The 4,974-nt window shown below is 32.2% G+C and overlaps 1 long non-coding RNA gene across 1 annotated transcript; it reads left to right on the top strand.

Moving 5' to 3' along the window:
- LOC124169840 lies at positions 1–2,045 on the top strand. The gene is made up of 3 exons (XR_006867254.1): positions 1–224; positions 668–763; positions 1,828–2,045. It is a non-coding gene; the product is annotated as an uncharacterized LOC124169840 (long non-coding RNA).
- The last annotated feature ends 2,929 nt before the right edge of the window (positions 2,046–4,974 follow it).

Genomic DNA, 4,974 nt, shown 5'->3' on the forward strand with positions numbered 1-4,974 from the left:
TTCACTTGGTTTAAGTGCAAAGATTCCCTTGTACGTTGTCGTGGAGTGTATGCGAGGCTTTGGGGATTTTTAGTGCAAGGGTATTTCATTTTTGTATGTGCCTACTAATCCTACCTCTCCGCAGAATCAAGTCTTCGCTGGATAAGAAGAGGAGAAGTTAGAAAAGATACAGCATGCTTCTTCGCCTCTTGAAGAATATAAATAGTTGGCGCCATCATCTGATAGTAAGATTTTATTCCGTTTTAATTTATATTGATATGCGACTATCACTTTCAAATTTAAGACTACATTAATTTGATGAAATAAAAGGGAGGAAGCAATGATTTTCTGAAATGTCTTAAGATTTTGAGATAACTATTTTTCATTTTTGTCTCAACATTTGTGTCGCATACATTTCCTGTTGAAGTTTAAAGAACATGGCACAGTTTTGAAAAAAATATTAACAAAATTTCTTAGACAATGTGAGCAATTATTAAATAAATAACACCTGTAAAATAATTTTATAAATGTTTTATAATTCGAGCAGTATACCTTTTCTAGTGAAAAATTATAGATCATGATATTTCTAATCAGATACCTTATGTATTTGATTATTTAATGTTATTCCTTCAGTTGTTACACTGTTGTAATACAGTTCCAATTACAATATTCACTTTTCTCTTAACAGCTGCAACTCATCCTCGGGAGAAAAGGAAAAGCTGATTACAAGACAGTGCTGCTCTGTATTAAGAAGATATTAAGAACTGGACGAGATTGCCTCAAGGTAGGGATGATTCTAATTTGTTTCCATTTCTACGAAAACGTGTGTTAAGGCCCTTCACATGCAATTAAAAGAAATCATTCATTATATATATTAAGGAAGAACAAACCTTTAATTGTGGAATTGGCTCTCTATTGCTCCTTCACCGCTTTATGCTTTTCAAATTTTATTCATAATTTACTAGAAATATAAATATCGTACCAGTTGTGGTGAAATATAATTTTTTTAAACAAAAATTCAGCTTGAAATGTCCGTATTGCTAACGTAATTCGGTATATTTTTAGATGATGAAATTTCCCTTAATGTGATATGAAGGGTATCCCTCCTCAAATGTTTTCTAATCAAATTTAAATTAAAGATCATCCATCATCATATGTGGTCAGCAATGCTAAGAATGTGTTGACGCGAAGTTGCATTATTTTAATTGTGATTAATTGTTTTTACTTTGCTTGCTTCTATGCTTAAATCTCCACCTTTAAGTTGATCGTTCGTTTGGTAGAATGCTCTCCTCACCTGTGCTATTCTGCTATTAGTGTCCATCTTCCGATTTCCTTCGTTAGTTATTCCCCTGCCCAACAGCCAGAATTCATTACCCTATGCCATGTTTTGTTTTCTTACATCATTGTTCGTCTTCAATGCGTAGATTGAAATTGAAATTCATTGGATTTACATTGACCCTTCATTGGCATATAAGGATATTGTTTGTTCTTTATTCTTCAGATCCTTTTCGAAATTATATCATGTATAAAAGTCATTATAATATTTCATTTTAAAATCAATTACGTTATAAATGAAGTCAGTGTAATGATATATGCAAGCAGTCATTGTGCCAGAACGTAATACAGACGCAATATATTTTGATATATAATCAACAATGAATGTATTGTTACCTTCGAATCCCGCATAAATTATTAATGGATTGATTTTAATTGCATCATTCAATCATAGCTATTTCTGACACCCGTAATATTTTTCTGTGTTACTTTAATTTATTATACTGGAGAGCAAACAGGGTTGCGATAATCAATTTCACCGTGATTACAATTGGTTAACTTCTTTTGCAACAGGTGACATTGCTGAGAACTGCATTTTCCTGGACAAGAGGTGCGTCGAACTGTGTGCCAAGATTGAAGAAATGAAGAGGATGACCTGGATTCGTGTGGTGTTCATCAGTGGACTATTTGTGTGTGCTTTTTATTGTTGCATTATTTATTGTAAAGTGTTTGTATTTATTTATTGTAATATGTTGTTTTTTTTACAGCACTTCGTAGGATTTAGGTAGGAGAGTAGGAATCGATATACTAGGTCATAGGGCAGTAGTACCGACTTAATTCTTAGTTCGTCAACATGCGTAGGTTATCTACCAGGACGTTAGATAAAACCTAATTAGATCTTAGGTCGTCGACAAACGTATCTTAGCTATGAGAATTATTTTTACGTTCGGATTTTTAGATCTCGGTGGGCCCTGCGATAGGTACTTGGTATGGTTTGAATCGTATTTGTGTGAATGATGCATTTTGTATGATGTGAGTGAGTGCGTGAGTGACTTTGTGTGCTTGCTGTAGTAGTAGTAGTAGAACTAACACTAATTGTCCCTTCCTCCACTATCAATCCCTACCCACCCTCCCTCCCCCTCAAATCCAAACTGCTCCCTCTACGTGGGGAGGGGGAGTAACAGAGAAAAGTCTATTTTCGCCATTCAATTGATAATTTAATGCAATTATTTCCATCTGCAAACTCTTGGTGGCATTGGACTTTCCTCTGGCGAAAGCAGTATGGTACCTTAGTGTAATAATCGAATTATGTGGATTTTATATGCACTTTGAATCGGTATGGTGACAAAATTATATCCATTTTTTGGTAGAGTTATTTTTTTATGTTTATATTTTTCTCCTTGTGTGTTTTTTTGTTTCTTTGCTTCAAATATGTTCAAGGATAATACTACTATTTTTCATTATCATGTGTTATGCGTGTTCAAATTCTGTGTTTTGTGCCTTAGATTTGCTTGACAATTCAATCATTAAAGTTGTTTTTTTCCAAATATGTTTTTCATTACAACCATCATAAGAATGTTTCTGCTTTCCTTAAGAGTTGAACAAATTTGAAAATCATCTGCAATATTTATTTTCCGATAGATCGAATGGTTATTTCATGAATTATTTTAATAATAAACTTTTTCCTTGTCCATTGCCATATTCATCAGTTGAAAGTTAAGATAATATTTCCTACACTGTTTTTTATCCTCGATTTTTTGTTCATTGTGGATTTTATTTTTGATGAGTGTGTCCTTGTGTGGTATTCTGTTATAATAAGTATTTGTAAACCTTTATATTTCTTATAATATTTTGTAGTATGTGTAGCATTTGCTTTTTATCATTAAAGATTTGAATTACTGCGCTTTTATATTTATTTTTCCATAGGTCTTGCCTCCGCCTCAATCAACAAACCATTCCGTATTCTTTTTTTAACTGACCTGCGTTCTCGATAACATACATGGTTAACGCTACTGCTTTTTTACGCCTGGAATTGCTCTACCCAATCCTGTGCTTGAATTGATATTTTAGTAATTTTTATTGGTTAAGTAGTCATAAATATATTTGTGCATGTGGGATTGATGCTTTCGAGGTGATTATGAAGTAAATGTACAAGATTTTCGTAAAACTGTTTGAGTGACAGGGAATGTGGGAAAAAAAATCAAAATGTTGCCGTGTAATGCTGATGAATAATTATTTTTATCCTACATTTCTTAAAAATCTTAAACAATGGAATCCCATGGAGTGTGGAAAAAATCGGGAATATAAGCCAGTGTAGGTAACCAGACTTGGTTGCATTCAACATATGTGCATTCTTGTCTCAGTAAAGACATCATGTGCGAAGAGTAATGATGTGTACCTAAAAAATGAAAATTTTTAATGCGTCATCAGCCTTTTTTTTATTATTTCTTCTTTCGAGCTAATTAATATTTTTATTTAATACACAAATGATCGATATTTTGGATTATCTCTTTTTTTAAATAGTGTCAGAACAAATTAAATTTTTAGTTTTTTTTTCATAAGTGCGATTCCAGATATTTCGCCTTGATAAATAATGAATCCTAATTCATTATTTTCTAATAAATGCAGAATAGAAAGGTAATTTTTGCTAATATTAATAATGTTCAAAGATACTCAAGGTGGCAAATGTTAAAAAAAGGAAGCCAGTGAAATGATTTTAGTTACATTTTATTAAAATTCCGATAATGAGATTATTTTATTGAGATAATTTATTAATTTTATTAAGGTGCTGATATAGGGTTTAACCTAATTGGGCTTTACTCCTCTGTGTGTTAAATTTAGAAATTTAGAAAAAATTCCATTAGAAATACGCAGTATATAAACTACCGAATCAGCCAGTGAAAAACCATATGATCTTCCACAACCATAAAGGGTTTCAAAAAATGCTAGTCGTAATTTCCTTAGAGCGCTTCCTTTTTATTTGTAAACGGCTGGTGTCCTAACACCCCCTGCCACATTTTTTGGGCATCTTGCGGGGTATTATGCAGATGTAGATGATCATTAGCATTTTCTATCTTCAACCAGTGACATTCTGTAATTTCTTGGTTGCACGTTATTGTAGTTTGGCTTTAGCAAAGACCAATCTTCAATGCATCATCTAAAGTAGGGGAGGATGGTGTACTTAAGGCATAGTGAACCTTTGGACACTTGCAACTATCGGCAAGTACTGCGACCTAGTGGCTTTAAAATAAGATATTACGTGGAAGAAGCAATTTAGTGTTGCATAGGTCAATTTGATAAATCTATAATTTATTCATTAATCTATTCTATAATCTGCTTTTTTGTACGAAGTCCATTATATAATTGAACAGAGTGCTCATAATTTAAGAGGGTTTAACCTTAGTTTATTTTTACTAAAAAGGAGTTATATCTTAAAATTGATTTTTCACGTAAGCTACGTTAATTTTCTTTGTAAGACACGTAAATGTATTTTCAACTTTACTAAACAAATCATATTATTTTCCATTTTTCGATTTTAAATTACTGTTTCCACCAATCTAATTTAATTACTGTTCCTTGGTACAATAGGTAGTGTTTATAGGTACATGCATATATTGTGCTAAGGAACGATTTTAAACACTTTTAGAAGTTTTAATTAGATTCATTTATAGTAAATGTACAAGTCTAAAACTTAAAACTTATATTAAGTGGCCCTGACGG

The sequence above is a fragment of the Ischnura elegans genome, chromosome 12 (assembly GCF_921293095.1).
Source record: "Ischnura elegans chromosome 12, ioIscEleg1.1, whole genome shotgun sequence".
NCBI classification, from domain to species: domain Eukaryota; kingdom Metazoa; phylum Arthropoda; class Insecta; order Odonata; family Coenagrionidae; genus Ischnura; species Ischnura elegans.